General features: G+C 49.0%; 1 protein-coding gene across 4 annotated transcripts in view; it reads right to left on the bottom strand.

Annotated features, from left to right (window-relative positions):
* Nucleotides 1-19,971, bottom strand: part of TSPAN9 (tetraspanin 9) — a 197,197-nt gene extending 177,226 nt beyond the window's left edge. For all 4 annotated transcript variants that reach the window (XM_057318762.1, XM_026502665.4, XM_057318761.1 and 1 more), the window contains exons 1-2: nucleotides 19,866-19,971; nucleotides 14,853-14,918 (exon numbers count right to left, since the gene is read on the bottom strand). The gene's annotated coding sequence lies outside the window, so the exon portion shown is untranslated. The remainder of the gene's footprint in view (nucleotides 1-14,852; nucleotides 14,919-19,865) is intronic.
* Between the last annotated feature and the right edge of the window lie 1,518 nt (nucleotides 19,972-21,489).

The following is a 21,489-nucleotide window of genomic DNA, read 5'->3' as shown; positions in this document are numbered from 1 at the left end:
GTTCGGTTTGGTTATGTTTTTTGGATTCCAGATATAAGTGAAATCATACAGTATTTCCTTTTTTCTACTTATTTCACTTAGATAATACTCTTGAGGTCCACCCATGTTGTCACAAATGGCGACACTGCATCTTTTCCTTGAGTTGTATTCATTCCATCGTTGTGCCTACACCGCATCTTTACCCGTTCAGCCATCGACGGCCTTTAGCTTGCTTCCATATCTTGGCTATTACAAATTAACGCTGCAATGAACACAGGGGTACACATATCTTTTCAAATGAGTGTCGTTTCCTTTGGATAAATACCCAGAGGTGGAATTGCCGGATCATAGGGCAGTTCTATTTTTAATCTTTTGAGGAACCTCCATACTGTTTTCCAGAGCGGCTGCACCAGCCCTGCACAAGGATTCTCTTTTCTCCACATCCTTGCCAACGCTTGTTATTTTTTGTCTTTTTAATCATTCTAACAGGTGCGAGGTGATATCTTCTTCTGACTTTGACTTGCACTTCCCCAGTGACGAGAGATGTGGAGCACCTTTTCACGTGCCTGTTGGCCATCGGCATGTCTTCTTTGGAGAAATGTCTATTAGCTCCTCTGCCCATTTTTTTAATCAGATTGTTTGTATTTTTGTTATTGGGTTGTAGGAGTTCTTTCTGTATTTTAGGTCATAACTCCTTATCAAAGACATGATTTGCAAATATCTTCTCTCAGGTTGCCCTTGTATTTTGTTGATGGTTTCCCTCACTGTGCAGAAGCTTTTTAGCTTGATGTAGTCCCATTTGTTTATTTTTGCTTTTGTTTCCTTTACTTCTGGATTCAGATACGAAAAGATACCACTAAGATCAATGTCAAGGAGCTTACTACCTATGTTTCCTTCTGGCAGTTTTATGGTTTCCAGTCTCATATTCAAGTCTTCAATCCATTTTGAGCTGATTTTCATGTATGATGTAAGACAGTGGTCCAATTTCATTCTTTTGCATGTGGCTGTCTGGTTTTCCCAACACCTACTGAAGAGACTGCCCTGTCCTTATTGTATGTTCTTGCCTACTTTGTTGTAAATTAAATGATCATATATGCATGGTTTGATTTCTGGGCTCTCTCCTATATTCCACTGATCTCTGTGTCTGTGTTTATGCCAATACCATACTGTTTTGGTTTCCTATAGCCTTGTAATATAGTTTGAATCAGGGAGCGTGATGCCTCCAGCTTTGTTCCTCTTTCTAGGGATTGCTTTGGCTAAATGGGATCTTTTGTGGTTCCATACAAACCTTAGGACTATTTGTTCTATTTCTGTGAAAAATACCACTGGAATTTTAATAGGGATTGCACTAAATCTGTAGATTGCTTTGGAAAATATGGACATTTTAATAATATGAATTCTTCCAATCTATGAGCACAAAATATCTTTTCATTTATTCATGCCTTCAATTTCTTTCATCAATGTCATAGTTTTCAGTGTACAAGTCTTTCACCTCCTTGGTTAAATTTAATCCTAGATACTTTGTTCTTTCTGATGCAGTATGAAATGGGATTTTTTCTTAATTTCTCATTCTGATAGTTCATTCTTAGTCTATTAAAAAAACAACAGATTTTTGTATATCCGTTTTGTATCCTGCAACTTTACCAAATTCATATACTAGTTCTAACAGCTTTTTGGTAGAGTCTCTAGGATTTTCTATATATAAATCATGTTGTCCACCAACAGTGACAGTTTTACTTCTTCCTTTCTAATTTAGATGCTTTTTATTACTTTTTCCTGCCCAACTGCTCCGGCTAGAATTTCCAACACTATGCTGAATAAAAGTGGCAACAGTAGGCATCCTTTTCTTGTTCCTGATCTTAAGGGACAAGCTTTCGGTTTTATGTCATTGAGTATGATGTCAGCTGTGGGCCTGTCACTTATGGGCTTTATCACGTTGAGGTATGCTACATCTATACCCACTTTGTTGAGAGTTTTTATCACAAACGGATGGTTAATTTGTCAGTGCTTTTTCTGCATCTATTGAAATGATCACATGATTTTCTTTCATTTTAATACGGTGTATGATACTGACTGATTTGAAAATGTTAAAACATCCTTGCGTCCCTTGAATAAATCACACTTGATCATGGTGTATGATGCTTTTAATGTATTGCTAAGTTCAGTTTGCTAATATTTTGCTGAGGAATTTTTCATCTCTGTTCATCAGGGATACTGGCCTATAATTTTCTCTTTTTTTGTGGTGTCCCTGTCTGGTTTTTGTATCAGAGTAATACTGGCCTCATGAAATGAGTTTGGAAGCATTCCCTCTCCTCAACTTTTTGGAATAGTTTGAGAAAAGGCGAGGCATTAAATCTTCTTTGAATGTTTGATAGAATTCACTAGGGAAGGCTTTTGGTCCGGGACTTTTTGTTTGTTGGAAAGTTTTTGATTCACTCTCCTTACTAGTCTATCCAGATTTTTTACATCTTTGGGGCACCTGGCTGGCTCAGTTGGTCGGGCGTCTGCCTTTGGCTCGGGTCATGGTCTCAGGATCTGGGGATCGAGCCCCCTCTTGGGCTCCCTGCCCAGCGGGGAGTCTGCTTCTCCCTCTCCTTCTGCCCCCCCCCCAACACACACACACTGTTCTTGCTCTCTCTTGCTTACTCTCTCTCAAATAGGAAAATAAAATCTTTAAAAAAAAAAACAGATTTTTTACATCTTCATGATTCGGTCTTGGAAGATTGTATCTTTCTAGGAACTTATCCATTTCTTCTCCATTGTCCAGTTTGTTGGCACATAAGTGTTTGTAGTAGTCCTTATAATCCTTTGCACTTCTTTGGTATCAGTTGTAACTTCCCCTCTTTCATTCCTGATTTTATTTATTTGAGCCCTCTCTTTTTTTTCTTAGTGAGTCTAGCTAATGGTTTGTCAACTCTGCTAATCTTTTCAAAGAACCAGCTCTTAGTTTCACTGATCTTTCCTATTATCTTTTTAGTCTTTATTTCACTTATTTTCAGTCTGATCTTTATTATTTCCTTCCTTTCTCTAATTTTGGGCTTCATTTGTTCTTCTTTTTCTAGTTCCTTTAGGTATAAAGTTAGACTGTTTATTGGAGATTTTTCTTATTTCTTGAGGTAGGCAGTTAGCACTAGGACCGTGCCTCTTAGAACTACTTTTGCTGCATCCCATAGATTCTGGTATGTTGTAGTTCCATTTTCACTTGTCTCAACGTACCTTTTTTATTTCTTCTTTGATTTCTTCATTGACCCATTAGTTGTTCAATAGCACGTTGCTTAATCTCCATATATTTGTGATTTTTCTAACTTTCTTCTTGTAATTGATTCCTAGTTTTATACCATTGTGGCTGGAAAAGATGCTTGATGTGATTTAAATCTTCTTAAATTTGGGGCACCTGGGTGGCTCAGATGGTTAAGTGCCTGCCTTCAGCTCGGGTCATGATCTCCAAGTCCTAGGATCGAGCCCCATGTCAGGCTCTCTGCTCAGTGCAGGGTCTGCTTCTCCCTCTGCCTCTCCCCCTGCTTGTGTTTTCTCTCTCTCTCTCTCTCAAATGAAAAAATAAAATATTTTTTAATCTTCTTAAATTTATTGAGACTTGTTTTGTGGCCTAACACATGATCTATCATGGAGAATGTTCTATGTGCATTTCAGAAGATAGTGTATTCTGCTGCTTTTGGATAGAAGGTTCTGTGCATACCTATTAAGTCCATGTGGTCTAATATAATTTAAGACCAATGTAATGTTTCCTTATTGATTTCTGCTGGATGATCTATTCATTAATGTAAGTGGCATATAAAAGTCCCCTACTATCATTGTATTGTTGTCCATTTTTCCCTTTAGGTCTGTTAATATTTGCTTTGTGTATTTTTTTATATTTTATATTTTATTAGAGATTTTATTTCTTGATCTGACAGAGAGAGACAGAGCACAAGCAGGAAGAGCAGCAAGCAGAGGGAGCTAGAGAAGCGGGCTCCTTGCTGAGTGAGCAGGGAGCCCAAGGCGGGGCTCGATCGCAGGACCCCAGGATCATGACCTGAGCCGAAGGCAGATGCTTAACCAACTGAGCCACCCAGGCACCCCTGCTTTGTGTATTTAGATGCTGCTGTGTTGGGTATAAAAATATTTACAAATGTTATATCTTCTTGCTGGATTGACCCTTTTATCATTTTGTAGTCTCCATCTTTGTCTTTTATTACAGTCTTTGGTCTGATGTCAGTATAGCTACCCCTGCTTTCTTTTGGTTTCCATTTACATGAAACATCTTTCCCCATCCCTTCACTTTCAGTCTCTATGTGTCCTGAAGTGAGTCTCTCGTAGGTAGCTCATAGTGGTCTTTTGAGGTTTGTTAATTCATTCAGCCACTCTATGTCTTTTGATTGGAGAATTTAGCTCAATTATTTATATTCTATATCAAATTTAAGGTAGGTACTTATTGACATTTTGTTGTGGGGGTTTTTGTTTTGTTTTTTTGGTCTGTTTTGTAGTTCCTCTCTGTTACTTTCTTCTTCTCTCAGTTTCTTTCCCTTATGCTTTGATGGCTTTCTATTGTGTTGTGCTCAGGTTCCTTTCCCATTATCTTTTGTGTATCTATTATGAGATTTCGCTTTGTTGTTACCATGAGGCATATATATATATATATATATATATATATATATACACACACGCACATATATTATCATATATCATATGATATGATATATACATATGTCATCTCTGCCATATATATAGCAATCTGTTTTAAGTTGACAGCAGGTTGTTTGAATGCATTCTAGAACTCTACATTTTTACTCCCCGCTAACATTTACATTTTTAATATCACATTTTACATCTTCTTTATTTTGTGTATCCTTTTAACTACTGTAGTTACAGTTAATTTTAATACTTTTACCTTTTAACCTTCATACTAGCTTTATCAGTGATTAGTCCACTACCTTTCTAAATATTTACATTTTCCGGTGAGATTTTCACTTTCACGTGTTTTCTTGTTACTAATTAGTCCCCTTTCTTTTCAGCTTAAAGATGTCCCTTTACTATTTCTTGTAGGACCAGTTTAGCGTTGATGAACTCCTTTAGCTTTTGGAAAGCTCTTTATATCTCTTTTAATTGTGAATGATAACCTTGCCAAGTAGAGTATTCTTATTTTTTCTTTAAGATTTTATTTATTCATTTGAGAGAGAGAGAGCATGAGTGGAGCGGAGAGGCAGAAGGAGAGGGAGAAGCAAGCTCCCCACTGAGCAGGGAGCCTGACATGGGGTTCCATCCTAGGACCCTGAGATCAAGACCTGAGCCAAAGTCAAGATGCTTAACCATCTGAACCACCCAGGCACCCCAGGTAGAGTATTCTTGGTTGGAAATGTTTTCCTTTCTACATTTTGAATATATCATGCCGCTCCCTGCTGGTCTATAATGTTTCTGCTGAGAAATCTGCTGATAGTCTTATAGGGGCTGCCTTGTACCAAACAAGTTATTTTTAGGATTCCATCTGTATCCTTAACTTTGCACATTTTAATTATAACGTGTCTTGGTGCAGTATCTTTGGGTTCATCTTGTTTGGAACTCTCTGGAATTCCTGGATCTAGATGTGTGTCTCCTCCTCGGGTTATGGAAGTTCTCAGTCATTATTTCTTCAACTAAGTTTTCTGCCTCTTTCTCTCTCTCTTCTTTTGGGATTCCTATAATGTGACTGTTAGTCCACTTGATGTTGTCCCTTAGGCTACCTTCATTTTTTTTAGTTCTTTTTTCTTTTTGCTCTTTTTTGGGGTGAGTTCCACTCCCCTGTCTTCCAGCTCACTGATTCTATCTTCTGCTTCGGGTAGTCTGCTGTTGAACCCTCCAGTGTATACTTCAGTTCTACTATTTCTGTTTGGTACTTATATTTTCTATCTCTGTTGAAGTTCTCACTGTGTTTATCCATTCTTCTTCCAAGTTTGGTGAGCACCTTTATAACCACTACTTTGAAACCTTTATCATGTAAATTACTCATCTCTGTTTCATTAAAGGTTTTTTTTTCCTGGGGTTTCATCTTGTTCTTCTGTTTGGAATATATTCCCCTGTCTCCTCATTTTGCCTGAGTTTCTGTGTGTTTCTATGCATTAGGTGAAACAGCTCTCTCTCCCAGTCTTGCGGGAAGGCCTGATGTAGGAGATGAACTTTATTGTTCAACTGTGCCCTAGCTCTTGTTTGTCTCTCGAATCTTTATGCTTATCTAAGCAGCCCGATTTTTTCCTGGGGGGTCCCTGTTGTGGAGGATATGCCAAGATTTATCAGTCTTCCAGATGGAGGGATTTCAGTCAGCACCTGGTCCCAGGCTGTTTGGAAGCTAGACCCTCAAGCAGCAAGCTTTAAGGCAAGCAAATATATATAGTCCTCTGGGATCATAATCATAGACCCTGCTGGGCTGCAAAATAAGCAGTCTGGAGATGAGCCTTCAGTGACAGTTGCAAAATGTGAGGCTCCTCTCTGGGAGGTAACAGCAAGCTTTCTGGGGGGTGTAGCAAGGTCAGCTCAGAGGTGGTACCCCACGTTCCCTGACAACACCTCCAGAGGCTCTAGATGTGTGGCAAACCTGAAGCCCACCCCTCAGGCTAAAGCTCCAGGACAAGTAAATAGGCCTTTCCCATCAGATAACGGGGCGGTATCAGTCTGCTGTCTGTGAGTGCCCTGGGGATGGCAGTCTGCCAAGAACTGTCTCTCCAATTGTTTCAGACCTGTATGACCCAGAAATACAATCCCCTTCGGCCACTGGAGCCAGGTGCTCGGGCATCCCCTGGGTGGGCTCCATACACAGGCCAGCTTTGATGGGGCTGCAGTGGGGCAGCAGGTGGGGGCAGGGCTTTTGTCCTACTGGCTTGGGCAGGGTCTCAGGAAGTAACACAGGGGATGTCCACCAGTGCTAGCAGGGTACAGGGAGAGTGACAAAAAGGCAGCCTCCAGGACCGGCACTTACAGGGTAGAAGGAGAATACCCAAAATGGTACCCACGGCGTCTCCAGCCCCAGAGAGAGTCCCAGGGGATGCCCTTCTGGTAGACGCTTTAAGAACAGCAAATAAATCTCTTCCACTTATAGTCTAGGTGCTTTTCAAACGGCTGCTTCTGCACTATCCCAGGACAAGTGCGTCTGTACACGAGCCCTTTAAGAGTGGAGTCTAGGTTCCCTACAGCCCTACGGCTTTCTCAGACATATGCCCTGTTGGTTTTCAAAACCAGATATTTTGGGGCTCGTCTCTCTGGTGCAGGTCCCCAGGAGTGGGGTTCTGATGCGGGGCACAAACTCCTCTCTATACAGGGACAAGCTCCCTATTTGTGAGATTCCTCCCGACTATGGGTATTGTGCTGGGGGTGGAGTTTTTGGCAAGACCGTGTCTCTGACTCACCTGCCCATCTCGTTCTGGCTTGTTTATCTGTTGTGGAGGACCTTATTCCAGTAGTTCTCAGGTCTTTTTCAGGGGAAATTTTTCCCTAGGTAGCTGTAGATCTGTCGTGTCTATGGGAGGAGATGAGTTCAGGATCCTCCCACACTGCCACCTTGAACGGAAGCTCCCCCATCACACAGAGCACTTGGATCAAAGATGCCTCAGAGGTTTAAAGGATCAAGGTGCCCAGGGGCGCCTCGGTGCCTCAGTCAGTTAAGCCCTGGACTTTTGATCTCTGCTCAGATCTTGATCCCAGGACCATGAGGTCAAGCCCCATACTGGGCTCCACGCTGAGTGTGAAGCCTACGTTAGTAAATTTTCTTTTAATTTTTTAAAAAATTGGGTACTTAGGTGGCTCAGTCAGTTGAGCATCTGCCTTCAGCTCAGGTCATGATCCCAGGGTCCTGGGATTGAGCCTCACATTGGGCTCCTTGCTCGGCAGAGAGGGAGAAGCATCTCCCTCTCCCTCTGCTCCCTACTCGTGCTCTCTCTCTCATTATCTCAAATAAAATATTTTTTTAAATTGTTTTTAATTAACAAAAAGAATCAAAGCACTTAATGGTTGCTTGTTGATGAATTAATAGCATGACTTGAGTATGCTGAAGTGTGTCCACCCTCATATCTATAGAGAACCAGAAACAGGGCTGGAGGCACGGGCAGAGAAGTTAGGAATCAGACAAAGGCCTCCTGGATCTCTGCTTATGGGGAATGTACCTAGTAGATATATGCCTCAAAGTAGCAAACTCTCAGTTGAAGCAGGCTAAGATCTTCTACCCAGTTTTTCCAATTCCTTGGCCAAAAGGAGTTGCTGAGGTTTCTTGTTTTGCTGTGATGCCAGATTTCTCAAGGTTTGCAGACTCAGCTTTGCACGTTTTTCCTCAACCCTAAACACTGGCGTGCAGTCAGCCCTGTGAGCTGATCAGATGTCATTAACCCCACAACAGTAGCCCGGTGCTGGCACCCCGGGTCACCTAGAAGCACCCGGGTGGCTCTGAGCGTGGTACGCTGCCTGCCCTTCCCCCACACTCCTCACCCAGTCCTCTTGCTGAGCTGGGTGTGTGTCCCTACAGCACAGTCGAGTAGGAGGAGGAAGAATGACCCAGAGGCTGAGCCGCACAGTGTGAACCGCACATTCACAAACAGAGAAACTTTCTGCCGCACAACATTTCTTTTCCAAGAGATGCTGAGAGGGAGTGGGGAGAAAATAAAACACCAAGGGGTTTTCAAATGTGAAACCCCACTCAGCCTTTGTTCTTACGTGATGAATGCACAAACCGTGAGGCAGATGACAGGCCAAAGAACATTGTTGTGCTAGGAAAGTGTATTTCATCGAGTCCAGCCTAAGATCTCCGGGGAGAGGTAAGTTTGATGAATGATCAGCACCGACGAGGACTTCACCAGCAGCCCCACGCCAGCATCCTCTAAACTGGCACTGGGGATTCACTAATGACCCGAGCTGCCTTTCCCCCTGTTTCCTGCTGCCTCCCTGCCACTTGTGACATTTCACAGGAGAGAAGAGCTACCGAGGTGGGTGATAAGAAAACTTTAAAAACAAATACATTGTGGGAAGTCAAAATGTCAAGTTCATTGCACTGCCTGAGAGGGAAGGCCTGTGAACAGTACAGGCCCTGGCCTTCTTCTTTCCCACCTGCAGTTACGAGAGGATAGGGAGAAAGTCTGGGGCACGGGAGGTGCGGTATTTGCTGGGTGGTTGAATAAATGAATTCCCAGCAGAGGCTTGGATCTGGAGTGGCCAGCTGACTTTCTTAAAGACCTGTCACTCAGGGACTCACATTCTTCAGAGATGCCATGAAAATCAGCAAGGGTACTAGGCAGCCAAGCTCCTGGCAGCTTCCAGAGCTTCCAGCCCTCCTTCTACAGCTCCAGTAGCCCTAGCAGGAGAGCCCAAATTCAAGATGACCCTCAACCCCCTGCCAGCACGAGCCCCCCACACACGCAAACACAGAAGCCCCCTGAAACAACACCTCTAGCCCAACAAGAAGATCAAGTGTCCTGTCCTTGCCAGTTTCCCAGGTTAACCCATATGGTAAAGAGGGGGGCGGAGAAGGGCAGGGGCCTGTGCTGTCTTCCAATGATCAGTGAGGTCAATTCCCAAATATTCTAATTCTTCTCCTTCTGGGCACATGAAGGGACTGCATATCCATGTCCCCCAGCCCTGAGCACACATGCCTTCACGAAGTGGAGTCTTTCCCCCGGCCCCAGGGTTCTGACCAGTCCCATGACTTGCTTTGCCCAAGCAGCCGATGGATGTTATGCAGTGAGACCTCAGAGCCTAGATCCCAAGAGGTCTTGGATACCATTTTCACCTGAAAGGCTAGCCTCCTTGAGGGGGCAGAGGGACCAAGACGAGAGGCAGCACCATTCACCAGGCAGGTGCCAGAGGCTCTCAGCCTGTCAGGGCCCTGCAGAGCCACCAGGTGACTGTCGCCGCATTAATAAGCTTGGGTGATGAGACCAGCCGAGTCTGGCCACAGAATTGTGAGCAAACAAAATGTTTCTTGTGTTAATCTACTTCATTTTGGGGTGGTTTGTTCTGTGGCGATAAACAATCAATACAACACTCATCCAGCAAGTCTGTGCAGCTATTCCCAAGAATGAGGTCATTCTCTATGCACCGATGTGGAAAGATGGCTAAAGAAGTTGCCAGTCAGTATAATACAATTCTATTTATGGAAATTGTTAAGTTAATAGGTGGACAGCTGGATGCCAGTCGCTCATAAAAATACCTGGAAAGAATAAAAACCAAAGTATTAACAGTGACTATCTCTGAAGGGCAGGATTAAAGGAGATTTTCCTTTTATACGATTTATATAATATACAAATATTATAATGAATTTGTGTTATTTTTGCAACAACAACAAAGGAAAGTATATTAAAAAAAAATTCACCCTGAATTCTGCTACAAGCTGATTGTTCCTAAAACATCCCTTTCAGCGTGTCATTCCCCATTCAGGGACCCCCCAACACTGGCTCCCCACTGCTAGCCTCCTAGAATCTGACTCTCCTCCGGGCGACATTCAAGGTGCCCCAGCACGGAGCCCACCTCTCTTGCCAGCTATGCTCCTCCCTCTTCCCTGTGCTCATATCCAGGTCACACCCAGCTCGACCCCCACCTCCACCACTGCAAACCCTCAAAGAACCCCTTCCTCTGCTTCTCGAAATTCCACCCTTCCCTTGCGGCTCAGCCCAATCTCCCCCGGGTTCCTCTACGGGTGCTCAGAGAAAGTTCCACCCAGCCCTGCCCTGGACGGGATGGCGTACTCTATCATCCTCTCTGCAATGCAGGTACTGACGGCCCTTCAAGGGGGACCTTCATCGACACAGACCAACTGGCCACCACCATCTCCAGCTTCTCTGGCTAACAGTGGGAGAGAGGAAGAGCCCAGACAGGCAGTTGCAACCCACATCCCTCTCTGTGCCCACAGCCTGGATGGCGGGTGATGCCCCTGGATGAGAGCTTCCTCCCTACCCGCCCATCTCCAGCAGCACGCAAGTGGTAGCCGATTTGCAACGGCTGCTAATTCAGAGTGACTCATGCCTTTGGGGCTGCTCTAGGGGCTCTCCCTCCCCATCCTCCAGGTCCCACAAGCTGCATTCAGATCCAAACTCTGGCTTCAAACCTAAGTGCCTTCCTGGGGGGCCCAGCGGCGCTTCTCCCTCAGGTGGCCGCAATGTGCATGTCCAGTTTTTAAACAAAGCTGTTTAGAATCTCTCAGGATTAAGACAAGTGGAAAATTGCAAGCCCAGACCTCTACCTCACTTTCTCTAAAACACAACATGTCATTCTACGTGTTCACACACCCCCATTCAAACCCAGCCAGTCACCCTGCCCCTCAGCCCTTCTATAGGACTCAGCCCAAGTGGGGACTGGGGACTTGCTCGGGCAGGATCCGCCCCCTCTGCCCCTGGCACCACCACCTCCAGGGCTTGTTGGAGAGTAGCAGGCCCCTCAGCCTCAGTTTCTGCCCTGTGGCAGGTGGCCAGGTGAGGGCTCAGGCAGGGCTGTCCCGTGCTGTGTTCAAGTCTTACACCACCCTCTAAGGAGGAGGCATTCACGTCACAGGTATACAGTGCCAGACCCAAAGGGCTCAGGTGGGCCTCTCACCTGAGTCTCAGAACGATGCAAGAGAACCCCTTCCCCCACAAACCCACGCAGGCACACCCAGCCACACACACACAAGGGCAAACACACACAGACTAACCCCCCCACACACACACGCAGACCCACGTGCCTGGCCACACCTTGTTCCAGCCTTGCTCTGAGTATCCCCCCACGATCATGTCCCTCCCCCTCACCACTGTTCTCAGAGGCCCGTCCCCAGCCCCAGCCCCTCATCCCAACTTCAGAGCCAGACGCACGGCCCTCGCTGGGAGTGGGCGGAGCACAGCAGGCCTATGCCGCCAGCAACGTGTACCTCTGGGGGATGGCAGGTGGTGGGCACAGCCGTACAGACAGCCAGGGCTACTGCCCACCGGCGCTCCGGGACACTTACCAGGCACACCTGGGCATTGTTCAGGTTTTACAATCATTTATTCATTTTAATTTTTCTTTTTAACCCGAGAAAGGACAGTTTCTCAAATGTGCATAAAGGTGGTGTAAGGGTTAGCGTGGCCTACGCTGCCTAAGGCCAAGGCCAAGAACTCACCAAGATCCTATGCCAGGGTTGCAGGACCCTCAGCCTTTCTGAAGGGACAGTCGAGCCTCCCCCCAAAAGCAGGGAGATTCCCAGGGGGTCTGCTGAGCTGACTCTTCAGACCCCCTGGGCAGTAGTCCATCAGCATCCTTTCCTTTCACACCCCCATCACAAGGTCAGATATTTCAACGAACACTGACCACTCAACATAAAAATGGTCACAAGACTCTCAGAAAGTAAATGAGTACTCAAAGTACAATTAATTTCCAGCCACTGCGTGGGGAGTGGGAAGGAAGACGGAGGGGAGAAGGGGTGCGGTAAACTCAAAAGCACAGATAGTATTAAACAATGAATAGTCAAAAAATCATCCACATTTCACTCCTGAGTATAAACTAAAGCACATATGCGGTGACATTCCAAGCCTGCAGAGGTGCTCCTTCTGGCTTTTTCCGGTTCTGCCCCATTCACAAGGGCCTCAACCCAGGCTGAGTTTTTGGTTCAAGAGAAGGGAAAGGGTTTGGAAGCTGGACTCCACCCAGGCAGATATTCTCGTTTCATGATGCTGTGGCTATACTTGACGTTGAAATTATTAACTCATCAGGCTGGAGTACAGCAATGGAACTTTCTAGCTCCTAAATGCATCAGGCAGGAGGCGGTTAAAATGAAAGTAGCAGCCGAGCCATCAGCACAGGACGGAAGTCAGGCCGCAAGACCCTACCATCAGCAGACCGGGACCATCTCTGTAAACAACCTCCGCCCCCTGTCCTACTTCATCAGAAATCAGTGCCTCCGGTTTAATCATTAACTTCACTCCTTCCTCCTCCATCTACCTCTAGGCCACAGGCAGAGAGGGCACTTGTGAAGGGAGGAGATATTTGGAAAGTCCCAGGACTGGAAGCCAAAACGCCCTCGTTCCACTCAGAAACCACCTTCATCAGAGCTAAAGGAGCCTTAACAGTTGGGCGTCCACACCCCCATTTTGCAGGTGAGGAAACCAGCCTAAAGAAAGCAACTCATTTGCCAAAGGTCACAAAGCCCGTTAGGGGCTGAGGCAGGAGCCAGATGAGAGCCCCCCATCCCAGGAGCTGGCCATCATCCCAGAGGCTCAACAGCACAACGAGAAATGGCAACACCAAAGCCCTCGGAGGCCACAACCCTAGGAGAGGGTACACTTCCCATCTGCAGGGTCCCTCCCTCAGGTCTTTCTGGCGGTTGTACAGAAGGAGGACGGATGGTCTTCTAGCCAGAAACGACTGACGTCAGGGCCTGTCTGTCTCCCCAGGACTGCGCAGCTTCCTGGGAAGCTCGCCCCCATGTTCTGCCCTGGCGGGTCCCCCCAGGAATAGGCCCCACAGTCTCCATGCCGGGCCAGGCCGTACCGTGTGCAGCCAGGAGGTGTGGAGCGACACTAGGCCTCGAGCCTTTCTGTCCCCGCTGCCCGCTCTCCACCAGACCCTCGCCTTCTGCTGGGGCTGCTGTGCCTGGCTGCACGGCCGTCCACCCGCAGGCGGTGCTCCAAATCCCAGAGCGCGACAATGAAAGCAGACACCCCACCCCGGCCCTGGGGAGGAGGGGGGAAGACTTAAAATGGGAGCTCCCACATTCCTGCCGCAGCAGGCCAAAGGACGAAGGACAGAGCTGGAGGCAATTCTCAGGAGCCACAGAAAAGGACAGCAGGTCTGTAGTGGGCAGGGCAGGCGCTGCGGGAGTCAGGCGGTTCGGGTCACCATCCCGGCCCCACCTCCCACTCCAGAGGTGGGCACAGGCAAGTCCCTGACCCGCTCTCGGCCTCAGCTGCAGCCCCTGTAACATGGGGGCAAATGAGGACTACCCTGCAGGACTCTGGAGAACATTCAGTGAGATTTAAAGTAGACTTGATATGACTTCAATTAAATTCGCTGTGGACATAAAGCGTCAAACGGTGGCTCCTGATGATGATGACAAATGTGAGCACTGGAACCCTAAGCATGATATGCAAAGTATGGCAGGACAAGAAGAGGTCCATGGCCACCCCTGGGACACAATATAATCTCTACTGGAACTCACGCAGAAAGGAATCTTTTGGCAAGGTGGGCTAGCGGCCGGCACCCTCTTCCACCCGCCACCCCCTCCCCACTCCCACACTGCTGAATTCTTGGAAGGTGAGAGATTTACAAATCACCCAGCAGGAGGAAGCCACAGGGTAAAACACACATAAATTAAAACACAAAAAGACCCAGGTCGGTAAGCAGCACCCCAGGGAACCTAAATCAGCACCATCCCCTGGGGCTGCCCACCTGCCTAAGGACCTCCTGCCTAGCTCCAGCTCGGTGGGGGTCCCGGCAGAGGGTACCCTCCCGGAGGGCCAGAGGGCATTGCTGCAGCAGCCAGTACAGAGGAACAGAGACAGGTAGGATTGGCCAGCTCCCCCCAGATTCTTTTCTGGCCAGGCAGGGGGAGGTCCTCCACCCCGGCTCCCAGGCCTGCTGGGAGGAGACAGGAAACAGGAAGTTACAGGCCTCTCCTGCTTCCCTAGGTCTCCTCCCTGTAATCAGAGTGGCCAAGAAAGAAATTGAGAGTCCTACCCCAACCCACCCCAACTGTCAGAAATAGCGGGGAGGGGGTAACTGTCTCCTTAATCCCCAAAGCCCAATTGAAGGAGCTTATGAATTCGAAGTTAAGAGCTAAGACAGAGAGACATCTAGAAAATATCAGCATCCCATTCTATCTTCCCTCCCCAATCCACAGTTAAAGGCCAAGAGAGATTTAGACCGTTTATAACACACACACTTACAGAGATTCCACCACACGATGGACCCAGACTGACCTGTTTCTTTGAATTTCCTGCAAACACCTTGGCCCCTGACAGAGAAGAGAAGATCCCAGGATATTCCTGCAGGAAAATAAAAAATTAAGTTATCACTCTGCTGGGAAGCCACTCCAGGGTGAATTCTGTCCAGCAATGGCCACTCTTTGGGGAGGCAGCCTCCCACCTAGAAATCTATTCAATCAACAGATGCAGAAAGCCAGAAATGGCAAACTGGTTACAGCTGCAGTGCCAATGCCTCTCGGCTAATAGTGGGTGCCTGAAGCATCAGGCGCAGAACCCAAGCCCTGGCTCTGCAGTTAAGATAGCTGTGATCGATTAGTGATGTCTGCTATGGGCAATTACAGAAGTAACAGTATCCACGTTAAACCTATTTGCCATCCCTGGGTAGACCCCTGGCATCAAGAACTTACCATTTGTAATTCTGACCACTGACAAATGCTCTGAAGTTTCAAAATCTGTAAAACGATATAACTCTACTGAGACATAACTCGGACTCACATACCCTATGAGAGGGGCTGGTGTAACGGAATAGGCCACGTTGTTCTTTCCATCTCTACCACATCCACAGTTATCTTGTGGAGCAATAACGTGTGGCAGAAAATGGCCATCAAGTGAGTGAGAAAACCAGAGCGAAGCTGGAAGGGTGGTTCACTTGGGCTATGAAAATATATACAGGAGACACTTGGCTCTCTGCGGAAACGTGAGCCTGGAGAAAGCCAGGCCGTGTACAAATAAATATTGCTGCGGATACAAATCTGGCATTGTAGAAGGAGCAAGACTCATTTCATGAGGACATCAGAGGTCGACACTGTGCTCACTCTGTGCCACTCAGCAGCGAGCACTGGGCCAGCAAGAACACAGAGGGAGCTGGAATCCACATCCTGAAGCGGCTTCCGATCTACTTGGAGAAAGGATGGTAAGCACTGGGAACAGTAAATGTCACTGCCCACTGACATTCGCCCAGCTCCGAATCAGCTTCAATCCCCCTTCCTTCTTTCCTCACCACCCCCATCCAACCAACTCACAAAGGCCCTCAACCCTGCCTTCAAATGTCCCTGGTCCAGCTCCTTTCCTTGCCATTTCTCACAGCTGCCCAGTGCTCTCCCCACCATGATTTTCCCCCTTCCCAGACCGCAGACTCTCCCATCTTAGGCCTAGCCCTGCTTCGGCAGCCCCTATGCAAAAACCTGCAAAGGCCCCGGGCCTCCCAAGGTCGACTGCTATCTCCCCAGCAGCAGCTCAGTGCCTGCACATGGTGGGCACTCAGCCTCTCGTGGATGGATGGATGGATGGATGGATGGATGGATGGTTGGATGGATGGATGGGTGGATCGGTGGGTGGATGGGTGGGTGGCTGGGTGGGAGGATGGATGGGTGGGTGGATGGGTGGGTGGATGGGTGGGAGGATGGGTGGGTGGCTGGGTGGGAGGATGGGTGGGTGGATGGGTGGGAGGATGGGTGGGTGGATGGATGGATGGATGGATGGATGGATGGATGGATGGATAGATGGATGGATGAATGGATGGGAGGGTGGGTGGATGGGTGGTTGGATGGATGGATGGATGGATGGATGGATGGATGGAATTCCTTGGCTGCACATGTGCAGCCACCACAACAGGCCCACTGTCTACCTGTCCAGGCTTTTCTCCCTCTGCTTCCCTTCACACAACCTACTCTTCAGCCCACACTCTCAGGGCCTCTCTACAGACTGATCCTTCCTCCCTTCTGCTGAACTGCAAGCCACTCTTCCAAGTTCACATCAAACACCACCTGCTGCATGAGGTGCTTCTCCAGAATTGGGGTGATCAACCCCCTGTTCGAACCCACACAATACAGTAGGCCACTCACCTTATACCTTGAATTGCCACTTTTTGAAGCCCTTTCTTAACTCTTTACTGCATTATATACTCCATAAAGACAAGGACTTTTATGTTTTTCATTTTTGCATCATCAGAACTTAGCACAGACTCTTACACTATGACACACACATTAAGTGTTTGTAGAATTCACTAAAGAATCATCCCAGCAGTGTATAAAAGCCAGGAGAGATGAAGACAGAAAATGCCAGAGGAGTTCCAAGGAAGAAGAGGTGCTTTGGAGATGAGTGGTCAGGGAAGGCTCCAAGAAGGAACTCCAACCTGAGTAGGGTCTTGAAAGAGGGGAAGGAGAGGGTGGGGAAGGGCACTCCAGAAAAGTGGAACAGTGTGAACTCAGGGACAAAGAAGGAATGAGCAAAGGATGCTTGGGAGATGAGTTTGGCTGGAACCGAGGGTCCCTGAGGGAGAAGGCCTGGAGATAAGGCTAGACAGGCTGGAGATGGACAGGAAGGATGCTGGTGCCAGGCTAAGGTACCTGGATTTGATGCACTCCCTCTTAGTCAGTGAGGATGACAATCACACCAGGCCTGGGCTTTAATGGTAGAAGAAAAGAAGTCTTGTCCTCTCTTGCTTATTAGTCTAGTCTCCTCAGCTAGGTTATAAATAACAACCACTATTTACTGCACACCTGCTGTGTGTGAGGCCCGAAGCGCCGAGCTCCACATACATTCTCATTGCTCCTTCTAACAGCCCTGAGCGCTTGGTATTGTTCTCTTCATTTTGCAAGCAGGAAGCTAAAGCTGCAAGAGGTGAAGGCACTTGCCCAAGGCCTCACCCACTCACCCACTCAACAATACAGCAGGGACTGGAGTTACAGACACGGGGATAAGCGCCCGCTCTCCAGCCAGCTACCACAGGCCCAAGGCCCTCCCATTTCAGCTGGCCTGCTTCTCCACAACCCTCCTTATTCATTCCTCAAGGCCAACATGTACTGAGCACATAGTAGGAGAATAAAGCACACTAAGGAGAATGGTGGTTTAGCAGGGGGAAGAAATGGAGCGTTATAGTTTAATGGGCATACAGTTTCAGTCTTGCAGGATGAAAAAGTTCTGGAGATCTGCTGCACAACAATGTGACTATACTTAACACAAATGAGCTCTACATTTAAAAATGGTTAAGACAGTAAATTTTACCATTATGTTTTATACCACAATTAAAAACATTTTAAATAGAGCACACTTATTACTTGACTGATTGGCTGCCACTAGCATCTTCTATCGTTAATTATCTAATACAGGAAGAGACTCTAGAAACATTTTAATCCAGTAACCCTCCAAAACACGGAGCTGAAAAGGGGAGGTAACATGCCCAGGGCTGCACAAACAGATGGTGTGAGAGCTCAGATCAGAGCCCAGCTCTCCATAGAATCAATGGGGAAGAATGGCAGAGACAGCACAGCATAATGCAAAACACACGGCACGGAAAAGGGGAGGCGGGGGTGTCAGAAGCCACGGGTTCAAGTTCTGCTTCTTCCACCTAATGAGTTCTATAAACTCAGAGAAGTCACCAACTCTCTCTGAGCCTCACCCTACCAGTCTATAAGAAGGTAATGAAAAAGAACGTATACTTTACAAGATTATGTGAATCAAATAAAATTATATCCAGCTAATGTGCAGGGGAAGCACTTGGCCAACTACAAATTGCTTTATAAACACTGGTTATGGTTATTAATACTAAATATCTGTACACAGATGTAAAGATTCAAATCTGATTTAGTCAAACCAAAAAAAAAAAAAATCCCATTCCATTCTGGTCTACTCTCAGCTGTTCGGAGCCTTGCACACAGCAGGTCTTCAATGAGTAAGTGCAGAGCTGATTTACCCTTCAAGTTTCACCCACCCCAATCCTGTTCCCTCCCTCACCCCCAACCCAAAGCCCAGCTGCATCAGCCCTGCCAGGACCAGGTGGAAGATAGGAAGCCCCTGTGAATGTCTGCCTCCCTGGCTGCATTCCTCAGCTAAATATAAATGATTTGTCCAGTCCATTGTTTGAAATTATCCATAATACCTCTCCTCCCCTCCCCATTACTTACGATGACAAGCTGACTGCACATCTTTATAGCAGAACATACATTCAAAACATTCTCTGTGGCTATTTTTAGTAGAGGAGGGAAGCTGGCGGGTATACAGGGATCAGAGCCTGAGTCCTCAGTTTTCTCTACTAGTCCAGGAAAGCTTCCTGGAGGAGGAAATACCTGAGTCACCTCAGAGAAGGGGACAGCTGCAGGTCAGAAAGACACCCTCGCATAATGAGTTTTCTTCTCTGAACCAAAGGGAAGTGAGCTGCTGCCCTCTTATCCCCATTTTTGGGATGGGGAAGAAAGGCCCACACAACCCAGGGGATCCCATATTACTCCAATGCTGCAGGTTGGCCCAGACAGTACAGGCATTTGGAGAGGAGTTAGAGAAGAAGAGGTCAGTATCTTTTTCAAAAAGAGGACATCGAAGACACCAGTTCCTAGATACATAAGTACAAATTCTGCTCACAAAACAAGCCAGTTCCTTGTTTGGACTTTTTTTTTTTCCTAACTCACAAGAAAGTTTTTTAAAGTCCCAAACTTGGACGCACAGCTGGACTACATCTTGGAACTCGGGATGTGCCAAAGCCCTGTCACTGTGAGTGCGGATCTGCCAGCGGTCGCCCAAGGAGTGGTCAGGGGTGTCCGGGGACCGCAGTCAGTACCCCAGCCCTGCTCGAGCCCCCGCCCTCCCTGGGGGCGCTCCGGGGACTACCCCAACCCGGTCCAAGTGGGCCAGTCAGAAAGCCTTGACAGCTCTGGGGCTCTCCCTTTCTGCTGCATCCTACAGCCCTCCCATCCCTTCACTTGGGATTCCGCTGTCCGCTCTCCCGCAGCCCCTGTCCCAAAGGGTCTTCCTCTGAGCCTCGCCCCCTGCAGCCCCCCTTCGCTCAGTTACCCCTTCCCCAGCCGCTTCCCACGTCCTCACAGGGCGCCTACCCCATCCTTCCCTCAGCTCGCCCACTGCCGTCCTCCCGTCACCCCTCCCCGGGACGCCCCCGAACCGCTCCCCACCATCGGCACCGGGGCGCGGGCTGGCCCGGCCCACCCACAGCCTGCCGGAGCCCCGCAAGGTCTCGCCCTCCCGAGTCCCCGGCCAGCCCCGGGCCGCACTCACCGCGCTCGGGGAACGTGGGGTCCCGGCTCGCGCCCGCTCCCGCACCACCGCCGCCGCCGCCAGCGGAAACGGGGGGCGGGGCCGGGGGCTCGCGGCGGGGGGCGGGGCCTGCCCGGGAATGGCGAGGCCGCGGGGCGGGGCCGGCCGTGGGGCGGGGCGGGGCCGAGGGGCTGGGGCTTGAGCGCCGGGGGAGGGGGAGCTCGGAGCCCAGGGAGGGAACCGGAGCGGGTCTTGGGGGTTGGGGCCGCCCGCAGCCCCCGGGCGCCCCGCAGCGTGCGAGCGGGAGGTAGCCGGCGGGGAGCCCACGGCTGCGCTGGGCCCCGGCGTCCCGGGCCAGGCGTGGCCGCCCTCTGGGCTTCCTTCCGGAAGCCTTCCACCCCTCCCGCTGCGGGGTTCCTGACCGGCCGCTCCTCCGAGACGCCCGCACGACGCCCGTCCGCTGCCCCCGCGGGCCCGGGCCGCCGCCGCGAGCGGACGTGGGGGGCGGTCGGAGCCCGGGAGTCCGCGCGCTCGCCCCGCCCTGAGGGCGGTCGCGGCCTGGGTCTCCGCTCTCCCCCGCGGGCCGCGCCGGCCGGCCTACCGCCCCCTCCCCCACGCCCGAGAAATCCGTCCCGGGTATTTGGGGCAGACCAGTTGAGATGTTGACGACGCGGGTGTGTAGTGACCCTGTCCGCAGATACCCTGGAGGAGGAGCCGCTATCCGTCTCCCCAGGAGCGAAGGGCCTCCAAGTGCGGGTAAAGGGCACCGTGTGGCGGAGGAACTGGATTGAAGCAGGAAAAACTCAAGTTAGGCATCTCTGGCCCAGCGCTTCCAATAGGCCTTACTGGGCCTGGATTCTGGAAGCCAGAAGCCTCGACCCTTCTCTGAAGGGAGTCCGAACAGCGTCGCTCCTCCTCAGCGTCATTGTAGTCAAGCGGACGAGTATGAGCTGGGTCAGATTTTTTTAAACCTGGGTCCCCTTGGCCTCTCATAATTAGACTGACAGTTTCTACTCATCTCCTGGGCCCCCTCCCTTTACGCACGACAGTCTTGCTTGTGTCCATTACACAATCCACCTCCTTCTGACTCCCCTTTTCCTTCCTTCAAAGCCTTGTTCATGCCCCCATAGACTCTTCCCACACTAACCCCCACCAGCCCCAATGTCTCCAGTCACTGGGGCAGCCCTTTAGCACAATATTGCTAGCTCCGCCCAGCTTCCAGAAGAGGACATTGAGACCCAGGGGGGGAAAGGGACTTGCTACCGAAATCTGCCCCTGCCCAGGAGCGGATCCTCCTGGAAAAACAAAGAGAGGCAGCCTGGTGTGCAAGCGACCACCAGGCTTTGGAGCCTGACAAACCCGAAACTGAATCCTGGCTCTGCCTCTTATGGGTTGTGACCTCTCTAGGCCTCAGTTTCCTTACTTGTGAAATGTGACTTAATAGTACCAATGCCACAGGATTAGGGATAACTAAGATGATAGAGGCAAAAAGCACAATACTGGGGGGCCTGGGTGGCTCAGTCAGTTAAGCGTCTGCCTTTGGCTCAGGTCATGATCTCAGGGTCCTGGGATGGAGCCCCCATCCGGCTCCTTGCTCAGCGAGGAGCCTGCTTCTCTTTCTCTCCTTCTGCCCGCCGCTCCCCCT

This window comes from Ursus arctos, unplaced genomic scaffold, assembly GCF_023065955.2.
Source record: "Ursus arctos isolate Adak ecotype North America unplaced genomic scaffold, UrsArc2.0 scaffold_26, whole genome shotgun sequence".
In the NCBI taxonomy this organism is placed as follows: Eukaryota; Metazoa; Chordata; class Mammalia; order Carnivora; family Ursidae; genus Ursus; species Ursus arctos.
This window is presented reverse-complemented; position numbering and strand designations above follow the sequence as displayed.